Here is a 12,044-nt window from a genome sequence, read left to right as displayed (position 1 = left end):
GGAAAGCATGGACACAGTAGTTGGGCTGCCATGTTCATGTCCAACACCCTCTGTCGCGGTGGTTTATGGATATGGTAACCATGCTAGCTGTAGGCGGCAGATTTCTATAAATTTAGCAGAGAGAGATAGAAACTAATCTATTTGTTTTCATTTTTTTTTGTTTTTTGTTTTTTGCTCTTGAGATAAAAAGAAACTAATTCGTTCTCTAAAGAAGAAAGAAAGAAGTGTGGCATTGTGGCTATAGATGGGGTGTATGTGGGGAAATTAATTGGGTTTTGCCAAAAAGAAAGAAGCGTGGCTATAAATGGGGGTAGGTGGGAAAATTAATTAAGTGTTTTTTTTTTCAAAGAATGTATAGATAGATTGACACATATCCCTGCCATACTCGTGTCTTACTTTTTCAAAAATTGCTATGTCGTCGTATCGTATCCGCACTCGTATCCGTGTAGGTGCTTCCTAGTTTAAAGATCAATTAGCTATACCTCGAGTATGAAGCTTATTTATTGGGGGTGATTGGAGTACTATGAAAAATTAGGAGATTTGTGCTATAAATAGTTGGTAACTCAGCTTGTTAAATTTAGAGGCCATAGCTAATCCTATTGGAGGTTAGGCTCGAGGTTTGTTAGCCCTAGGCGTGGTGGGTCTAGATTTTTTGGTTGAGGTTACGTATTCTAGGAAGGATTGTAACCTTGTGTTAATTCATATGGAGTTTTGAAATAGTTTATGTATAATTGGAGGCACATGATTCAATTGTAGCATTTGTAATTGTGTTATAGAGCTCTGACTTATATTGTGGAGAGTTCAGAATGTTTACTTATCTTTCTCATAAGGAAAGGGGGAAAAATCCCTTACCATTTTTCTTGATGGTTCTTTTTCTCATGATTTGGACCTATTTGGGTTCAGGTCGTGACAGACACTTCCACAAAGCTGTGCCTTCAAACAGTTAGCTTGAAAAACCCAAAAAAAACACCCATCTTTCTGGAGAGGACTTCATATCTTCACTTCCGCCACCAAATTCAAAGTCTCAAAGAAAGATATAGTCTTATCAAGCCCAACGCAGTGAGTTTGTTGCATCTGATGATGAAAGTTGGATTATACTGGACATATGAATGTGTTAATATATGTCTAATGTTAAGATAAACAAAATGCCCCTCACGATCATTTTCTGTAATGCATCCTTTTTTACTTTTTATAGATTCACTCCAAATGATGAATTTTTACGTTAAATTGTTATGAAAATAAATAAGAGTTAGATTTAGTGGGATAACTTTGATTATCCAATACTAAAGATAATAAATAAATTCGACAACTAGCTAGGTAGTCTTTGTAGAACATGTGGATGAAGAAAACAGCGGATGATGAATCACTAGTCTATATTTCTGGCTCATATGATCTCTTAATAATTGATTGATATGCAGGAGAAGTGAGTAATATTTTGCCATTTTTATTCCTTCTTCATATGGTACCATTCCTTCAAAAATGGAAATACTCAATGATGCTCAGTAAAGAAAATGAGGTAGGTAGCCCATCTTTTGGCAAGCATTTACTAAGCTCGATGAAGAAACTGATAATGGCACTGTTCTTTAGCTAATCCTTTATTAAGTATAAATTTTTTTCAGAACATGCATATTTATCCAAAAATAAACTTGAAAATAAATATAAATAAAATTAAACAAAAGCAGCTGAATTCAATAAAGTACCTAACTGTAAAACAAGGGCTTATTCCACATTGGAATTTTAGCTCATACAATGACTTCGTTGCTCATATGTATGTAAAGGATGTGAGCAATCTTGTACCGCTATTTCCCTTCTTTCTTTGGTATTGTTTCAGAAATAAAGGACATACAAGTAAAAAGACAACAAATTAATAAAAAATAATTAATGGCCTTGAAACACACATGGAACAAAATTATAGAAATTAAAATCAAATAAGAAGAATACTTGAGCAAACATTTAAGCAAACTCACATAAAAAAAAAAGATAAAGTTCTAGAGATCACAATCATAATTGATTTCCTAGAAATTGCCTTAAGGATATGCTTCTAGTCAAATCTAGGAGGTGAAACTAGAGCAATAAGGCACAATTCTCTTTTCTGCTCTTCAATACATCAAGGTACATATGGCAATTGAAACTTGAACTAAACAGAAGATGCTCGTAGTGTTGGCCTCAACATTTTTCCCATTTTGTGTCTAAAATCCTGCATAAGAGTTGACAAAGATTTATGAATCATTTATAATTACCAGTCCAAAGTTTAAACTAATAAAAGAAAAATCAATTGAAGAAATCTAACAACAAAGGGCGTATTAGTAATGACATGAGAGTGCCCTAAGATTGGCCTTAATCTGTCATAGAACAAGTACCTAAGAAATCTTGGGTCATGTTAGAAGTATTGGTTAAATAATTAAATTTACCATATCCCAAAAGTTTAAGCTGTTAGGATATGGTAAATTTAATCATTTAACCAATACTTCTAACACTCTTCCTCACGTGTGGGCCAAAACTATTTTTTTTAATAGGTGAGGCCCAACATGTGGGAATTTAAATGGGAGGTAGAGTGGAGGAGACAAGGATCGAACTCCGGATCTCATGCTCTGATACTTAAGCTTTTGAGACAATCGGTAATTTAACATGGTATCAGAGCAGGAGATCCTGAGTTCAATCCCTGGCTTTACTCTACCTCCCATTTAAAATGTTAAATTCTCACTTGTTGGACTCCCACTTATTAAGGGGAAGTTTAGGCCCACAAGTGAGGGGGAGTGTTAGACTTATGGTTAAGTGATTAAATTCATCATTTCCTAACAACTTAAGCTTTTGGGACAATCGGTAATTTAACAGGCCAATTCCAAAATATTAGAGAGAGAGAGAGTGAGAGATTGAGAAAGTGCATTACCTAGGTTGATCATTCCCGAAAAAGTCTGTCTTTTGCACTTCAAAAGTCCAAAGTAGATATGTATTGAACCTATAATGAGGAGAGAGCAATCCGTCAGGGTGCAGCCTACTAGTAGGAGGCTTGGATGAGCTGTAGATCCAAACATCGTGGGTTTAAATCTCCACAAAAAATTCCTTTGGATTACTTGATACACAATTATGGTGGGTAGGGTTGTGTATCCGTGGTTTACTCTTCAAATGTGAGTTCCAAGGGCCTACCTTTTTGAGGTCTCACGTCATCACACACAAAAAAAAAAAGAAAAAAAAAAAAGAAAGAAAGAGAGGCAAGAGTAGATCCATTAAGAATGAGAGTAAAGCTTTTATAGTAACTTGAAAACACATCAGATAGGAGTTCATACATGATCCAAAAGGACTAGCAGCTATAACAATGGCATGAAATTGATAGCAATTGTGCGGCCAGTTGTTATTGACAACTAAAAGTGAAACTACAAAAGAAAAGGCAATGAAATTAACATATATCCCCATATAAAATAAAATAAAATAAAAATTCTATGGTTTTTTTTTTCCTCCTCTATTAAGTAAACTTATTGATGAGTAGTTTGAGATAGTTGCTTTTTAGTATGCCCTTTTTTTATTTTTATTTTATCAAGAGCATTTTCTTTATGGGAAGATGAATTTTCCCCAAATGCAGCATAGACATTTTTATTTCTCTCTTTTTATTGGTAGTATTATCATAAAAAAAATAGATAATATATAATGGATATGGGTCAAATATTGTAATATATTGATGAAGCTATTTTTAGAGGAGTTTTAAAAAAATCTTTGAAAAGAAATACATACAAAACTCTGTCCTAGCTTGATGGGTATTGATGAAATTGAGCAAATATTCAGAAGAAAAGTTAAACATTAGTGTAGAATAATACATGTTGTCTGATTATGTCAATCAATCTCTATATAGGGGATGTGAGCAATCTTGAGCCAGTCTTTCCCTATTTCTTTTTCACACTATTGATTCAACAAAGGGCGATCAAAGATTTGTAGCACAGAAAGAGAGGTGGGCAGGCCTTGTTCCGGTAAGCACTGGAGTTTATCTTAGGATTAAATCGTCAAGCTTTGAAGAGAGGTGAGGTGTTGAAATCCCTTACCATTTAGTGATTTCATATTTGAAAAACTTGAGATGCTGAAATTGGTAAGAGTAGGAGGGAGTAATGCCTCCTCAGGAAAGGACTCCAATTCTTCGCATTTACTCCAAATTATGAAATCTCTCAGAGAGTGAAGAGCTTGCAATCCCCACTCCTTGCGATAGGAAATGAGTTTTTCACAATACTGGATCATAAGTGTTTTTAAATTGGAGGGCAAACCATCCTTAGGAAATGAATCTAATTCTGGACACTTGTACAATTGCAAAGACGAAAGAGATGGGAGGAGGGTGACCATTCCTTCTGGTAGTGACTTTAACTTTTTGCAACTAAAGACCTCAATCTCTGTCAATTTTCAAGCACAGATTCCTCCACTAAGAAAAGATAAAAAAGTTGGGCATCTAGAGATTTTCAAATAAGTGAGAGAAGTAAGATCTAGATGAGATCCTGTTGATGCCGAAAGAGATTCAAGGTTCTTACAATTAAAAATTTCGATAAATTTGTGTTTAGGGAAAAATGGTAATGGAAATGACCAAAGTGAATCACAGCCACCAATCATGATCGTACTTTCAAGTGATGGATAGTAACGTTCACTTGGCAACTGTATTTTCCCATCAAAGTACAATTCATGGAGAGCAGGAGCCCAAGGGAACGAAGCAACAAGTTGCTTACATTCTCTAATTTCAAGTTTGGTCAAAGAGGGAAGTTGATTGGGCAAATTCTTGCTTAGCTTGGGGCAAAAACTTATGTGAAGCCATTGAAGACGAGAAAACTTCATCTTCAAATATAATCCATTCCTGCCACTCTTGCATATTCTTAAAGCTTAAATACTTAAGGGATCTGAACGGTTTAATTGTAGAAGAATCATTCCCATAGAACTCATGACCCACACCGAATAATCTATCAAAACCTTCAATTTTAAGTTCCTTGAGGGCATGTAGTTGTCCAAATGGAGGCAAGGAGAAGCAATTCTTGCAATTCCTTAGCACTATGGAAACCATATTAGAGAATGAACAATCTCCTAACCAATTTGGAAAGCTTGTGCCCTCATAATGTTCAATGGTGAGAGACTTCAATTTTGTATGTGGACACAGCTGCTCAAGCACATTTCTTCCTTTTTTGAATCTTCAGTGCCATGACCATGTTCCCATTTCAACTCTAACTTAGATAGATCCTGCTTATCCTTTAATATAACCTCCATAGTATCTTTATTAATGCAATGAACATTTTCTAAGTTCAATATAGACAATTTTCCCGAAAGGTGTTGAAGCTCTCCCAAATCGCTAATGCTAGACCCATCATGTTTTCCCACCACAAAAATAGGTAATTTTATGAGATTCTTCATTTTACCCATTTGTGGTGGCATCTTTTTCATTTTGCTTTCACTATTATTCAAATGGCGCAAGTTGATTAGTTTACCATATTGGTTGGCAACTTAGTTGTCACACCCCGAACCCAACTATAAGATAGGCACGTGACAACTGCCACACACTTATAAAGTAAACACCCTACAAGTGTGCAAGGCCTTCTTAGAAACTAAAATTTATCCTAAAAAATTAAATCAAATAAATCCAAAATACCTCAACAATTTCTTTATGAATAGTTCTCCAATAATTTAATAGGAACAAAATCCAAGCCTTATGTACATAATGCAAATCGGTCAAAAGATATAAGACTATTACATTGCCATCTAATTCCAAAATCACTAAGCTTCTTTCCCTGCTCACAACACAACATCAAAACTCCCAAAACTTGCTATTTTTCACAATCTGAAACTGAAGGGGAAAAATAGGGTGAGCTGACAACTTAATAAGTAACCAAAATCCTAATAAGTTCCATCAAGCAATAGATCTATAAAGTGTGTGGGGCAAAAAGATCCTGATGGGAACGCGGGCCTTTTGGGCCGTGTTAAAGAAGGCCGACCTGATCCTGGGTTTAGAATTTGTTAGTACTATGGGTCGGCCCATACGCCGAGGATCTGAGGATCCAGCCGAGGGTGACCTTACCCTCGGATGAACTCCGAAGAACTCGGGATTTCATAGTAAAGATTAGGGGATGACATGGTTAAGGCCAATGGTTAAAAGGGGGGAGCCCTAGAACGCCCAAGAAGCACCGGTGTTGAAGAAATGTCAAAGATAAAGGCTGCTACCTCCACATTAAAGACCCTGCACCTACCACCCTAGCCGCATTAATGGGGAAGTGACACTTAAACAGTGGAAGGGAAACTTCTAGTTACTGTTCAAAGGCACTAAGAAAAGAAATATCTAGGCTAAGGGAGGAGTTGGGGCAACACATGTACAAAGTATTAAAAAGAGGAGTATTTAAGGAGGAACCTAGAACAGAAATGGGGGGGACTTTTTGTAATCTAAAAAAAGAAAACAGACAAGGAGAAAGATATAATATAAGAACAGCCCTTGACTTACGTCCGAGGAGGCTGATTTGCAATCTCCCTCGTTGTCTCTAAGTATTTGTAATCTTTAATTTGTCATTTAATCCCCACACACTTCTAACCTGGGTTTGAAGCCCACCCTCTACAAATTCATATTGTTTAAGGCTCATTGGGCCTGAGCCCATAACTGTTCTTGGGGCCAGGTGCATTTGTGCACTTACATAAAGTATAAGATGTAATATGTGTTTTCAAAAGTTATAATATATTATGTGTTTTCGAAATAACTGAAGAAGTTTCATAGTCTTAAAATAATAAGTTGCACATAGATCACATACTTTAATCATATATCATAAATGGTTTAGAAAATAGTCAATTTTTCATATATCAACAGCTATAATTTACGATAGGTTCCAAAAACACATAAGCAGTTTTAGTGACTCAAAATAGTTTAAATACTCAACATTTCCAAAATCACATATGAGTTTTAAGGACTCAAAACAGTTCAATATTCAAACGTAATTTATATCCTTAACAATCTTATGACTATGGTTACGCTATATCCCCGTGACTGGGCATTAGAGTACCAATGAATAACCCCCATTGACTGGGTATCAGAGTACCAATAAATAACCCTCATTGGTTTGGGTATCAGAGTACCAATGAATAACCCCCATTGGCTGGGTATCAAAGTACCAATGAAAAACCTCCATTGATTTGGGTATCAGAATACCAATGAATGACCTCCATTGGCTGGGTATCAGAGAATCAATTCATAGTTAGATTGTCCATAATCATATATATCAAATCATAGTTCAAACCAAAAATATATCTCATTTAAATACATACATATATATATAATCATATATTCAGTATTTAAATATATTTGTGATTTTTTATATTCTTTACTTTAAATCAAAATAGCCCAAAAACAATTAAATATACATCATATATTCAGAAATAAGATATATTTGTGATAATTCTTTACTTGAAATCAGTAATACAATAAAAATAAAATTGTAACGACTGTAAACAATTTTCGTAGTTAAAATATGCAAAATAAAACCAATTAGGATAAGGTTACTTACCTCTAAAAATCATTTTAAAAGGAACTTCTCTCTAATACTTCCTCTAAAATCCTTAGATATCACCTAAACAATTTTTCAAATATCATTTACTCAATAATCCAATATTTTTAAAATAAAACTTATATGAATACTCGGCCAGAAGAGAGACTCTTAAAAATATCCAATAATTGCCCACTATTATCTCATAGTTAAAAATCCCAATATTCATCATATATATATATATATATATATATATATATATATATATATATATTTCCTCCACTTTCTGCCACTAATAGTACCTAGGAATAAAGCCTATAGATACACCATAGGTATAGCCATAGAGGGTCAAAAGTACAACACCTAATCTTCTATACGTGTGCTCATATAAATTTTTTTTTTTTTTTTTTAAATCTCAATTCACCCCTAGACTATCTTCTATAGTTCTACACGTTTTTTTTTTTTTTTTTCCACTGCCGCCTCTAGTTTTCTTTTGGCATGAGGACAAATCACACAACTCAAGCTCTGCCACAAGCCTTTATTGAAGCACTATTCTTCCTCTACCAAGTCAATAAACAAATAATAATTTATTAGAAAGAAGTTGGTGTTCCGATACAATCCCTTTAAGAAAATTACTTAGAACATATCCATATGGCCATGGCTAAAGAAAGTCTCACTGTTGGGCAAAATACTCACATAAGAAAATATTCTAATACCACATAAAGTCTAAATTTGACAAAAGAATAAAATTTCTTAAGCACTTCCCTCAAAGGTGTAGTCAATCCTTCTCTACTTCAGTCTTTTGGGTAGTTTCCTCTCTCAAAATATCTCCCTATATACGTTGACTTAATAAGCTAATATATAGCTAGGGTTTCAACCTTATTTTCTAAAAACTCCCTTATAGTTATAAATTATAAAATTGGCCCCACAAAAATTTTTACTTAAATACCCCTCCTTTTAAATTTTTTTTTTTTTTCCGAGTACATTAGTAATGTATGGTGACAATATCAAGGTCTGCAAATTATACAAGTTACATAAAGAGTTAGGTAAGTGTTTGATTCTAGTGTTACAAATCTTTAAATAACGTACATGTTTCAAGTTACCAATAGAAACTGGCAACTCTCTTATGTTTTTACCAGAAAATGATAACACTCGTAAGCACTTAACTTTCTGAAACAAATCAAGATCTATCATCTTCACTATGTCCTTATATTCACACCACAAAAATGATAACCATCTTTCTCCTAAGAATGTTCTCAAGCCTTTAGCCTCAAAAGGGATCTCAAATTTCTTAGAGGCATCAATGTTAGCTCTATAATATGACAAATGACGTGTCTTTTTTGTTACTCCATTGGGCTCATCATTCTCCAACCTCAAACACATTCCCCAGATATAGATTTTGCCAAGTCATTAATAAGATCATGCATCAAGAAATGTGATTTAGACTTATTTGATTGTTGGAAAAATGACCTTGATACTAGATCATTAAAGTATTCATCACCTATTTCTTCAGGTTCCATACTCCTATCTTCTTTGGGTTGCTGCAATAAACCTTCTACCATCCATAACAAGATCAACTTTTCCTTTTTAAATTCATGATCTTTTGGGAAAATTGAGCAGTAAGCAAAGCATCGCATCAAATGTGCTTCAAATGCGATGAAAGGTAATGATAGCTCAATCTTAAAGCTGGGAGGATATTAGTTTTTGCTTCTGGTAAATCCCATATATGACTCCTCAAAATCTTTTTCCAATGTGTTGGGTTTTGATTCGAACGCAACGAACCCCCAACTATTTTTATAGCAAAAGGTAGGCCTCTACACTTTTTGACAATTTGTTTGCCAATTACCTCTAGGTCTGCACAAAACTTTCCATTTCCAAATGCATGTTGTACAAATAAATCCCAACTCCTGTCATTTGACAATTCCTTTAGACAATGATGAGTTGGTACCGTGCATAATTTTGATGCAACTCTTTCTCTCCGTGTGGTAACAATGATCTTTACTTCTTGTGCCCCACATTTAAAGACTTTAAGAAACTCATCCCACTCATTATAATTCTCATTCCACACATCATCTAAAACAAGAAAAAATTTCTTCCCTGCCAAAGTATTTCTAATTTCAATTTGCAATGAATTCAAGTTTTGAAAGTCATTAGTGGACCTGACCTCCTCAAGAATAGTTTTAAATATTTTAAAACTATCAAAATTCACTGAAATGCAAACCCATGCTTTGAGGTTAAATCTCTCATTTACTCTGCTATCATTATATATAAACCGAGCAAGAGTTGTTTTACCAATACCACCCATACTTTTTATGGGCACAACACATATCTCATCGCTACTTGCATCATTTGATTGCCACAACTCAAATATCGCTTCTTTATCCATATCTCTACCCAACACATCACATTTTCCTTGGCAAGAAGTTGTTGTTCGTGATGATGATAATGGTACCCTACTAGCAACCTCTTTCAGACGGAGGACACCTATTTGTTCTATTATAGTTTTTAATTTTGCCAGAATCTTTTCTAGCTTAGATGGTATCCCTTCGTCAAATGAAATAAAAGCAGTGATGGAATTCCATACCTTACTAGTGCCGGTTTGAGATTTTGCTCGTAAATTATATTGCAAGTCTTCATAGGCAATCTCATCGAGAAGGTCTTCTGCATCATGAACAGCATCATGAAGCTCGTCCAGCCACTCTTTCACAGCTGGGTTTGTAATTTGCTTCTCCTCCGCATCAACGAGCACCGCATTAGCAGACAGCAGGAACATCTTCAACTTTTGTAGTGATTCATCATTGAGTTTCCTTTCCACGAAATAGTTGACCATGCCAGAAGAAGCTATTCTTTCAAATACCGCGTGAAAGATTGCAGAGAGAGCTGCTTCTACCACCATGGTCTGTTTAAGGTCGGTGCTGTGGTCATTTGGTGTGTGAAACAAAGAAAGTCTTCCGACTATCACTTCCTAGATGTCCAAAGCCAGTAAAGTCAAATGAATATTCTATAGAATCACAACAATTTCTCACCTAGTATCCAATTGGAAAGGATAGGTATATATAAAAGTGATAACTAATTAGTCATAATATGTCATATAGGATAACTGTGATAAATAATGTGATAAATATTATGACATTTGAATAAAAAAATGTTACGATCACAATATGTTTACAACACTTTCAAGGGCGGACCTACAGTAGGGCAGAGGGGGCCATGCCCCTCCCCCCACCCCTATTAAAAAAAATTTGGTATACAAAAAATTAAGTTCGCCCTTAAATATATATATATATATATATATATATATATATATATATATATGTCTCTCATCCTCTAAAATATTTAGATATTGACCTACACGAAAATAAATAAATAAATAAAATTCATGCCCTTTAACTAAAAAAACAAAATAAATAAATAAATAAAAAACACTTATTTTATATGTTATACTTTGTTGATGTGTTTTATAATATGAAATGTTTAAGAAATACTTATTTTTTTGAATATGAAATAGATGTTAGTTTTTATTTTTTTATAAAAAAAAAAAAAAAAATTTGGTTTTAAGCTTTAGCCCTCCTCGAGTATGAATCTTGGTTCTGTCCCTAGACACTTTCAAGATAACTCCTAAATAACAAGTTAATACTAACTGTTACTTAAAAAAAAAAGAGGTAATTGTGGTCAATTTAAACCAAAATCAACTTACCAACTACAATATTTGAAAAAATATTGTAAACATAATACGGTAATACAATATCCCGTAAGTCTATGAACCTAGAAATGATAAATGTCACGTGGACGTCATTTTCATGATAATGCCTACCAGATAAGATATTTGACACTTTGCATATGTGCCCTGCCACCTCACCCGTATGGCCCACCAAGATTTGGCATCTCAGTATTGTTTCTTGCTTTGCTGGGTAGCTCACCATTTACTTTATCAGTGATTTTCTTTTTTTTCTTTTTTTAAAGAATGATGGTGTTTTTTTTTTTTTTTTTTTTTACTCAGTCATCTATCACCCTTTTGAGTCCGATATCCCATGCCAGTCTCCAGCCATGTAGCTCAGTAGCAAAGGGGTTCTCAATGTGTTCACCTCGGGTCGGGCCTTCAAAAGAAGGGTGGTTGTTTTTTTTTTTTTTTCGTTCAATTTATTTACTGCCTTTGGCTTGGTGAATCAAAAATTAGTTTGCACTGAAGTACTTTAGCCTTTGAATTGGTTAAAAAAAAGGGATTTTTTTTTTTTCCAATTCAAACCAGGACCTTTCTGCTCTCGCTGTATCTCTGTTTTTATGCGTGTGCGACAAATATAGCAATAGTAGATGAATTGTTCAAATCCTTCCATTAATTTTGGTCTAATAAAAAATTGTTTCTCAAAAAAAAAAAAAATTTGGTCTAATAAAAAGCACTATCCCATCCATATTCACATGAATTAATATTTAAAATATTGATTAATTTGTGCAATTGATAATTATGTTCTTGTTGGGGAGATTAACACCTTGGGAGCCTCTAACTGAATAATTAATATAACATATAAGAGCACAACTTGACCTAATAGTCTGGGACTAACTATG

At 34.2% G+C, this 12,044-nt stretch overlaps 1 pseudogene; it reads right to left on the bottom strand.

The window, feature by feature from the left end:
- Positions 1-3,987: 3,987 nt before the first annotated feature.
- LOC142614430 (putative disease resistance RPP13-like protein 1) lies at positions 3,988-10,376 on the bottom strand (annotated as a pseudogene).
- Positions 10,377-12,044: the final 1,668 nt, after the last annotated feature.

Source organism: Castanea sativa, chromosome 11 (assembly GCF_040712315.1).
Source record: "Castanea sativa cultivar Marrone di Chiusa Pesio chromosome 11, ASM4071231v1".
Classification (NCBI taxonomy): domain Eukaryota; kingdom Viridiplantae; phylum Streptophyta; class Magnoliopsida; order Fagales; family Fagaceae; genus Castanea; species Castanea sativa.
This window is presented reverse-complemented; position numbering and strand designations above follow the sequence as displayed.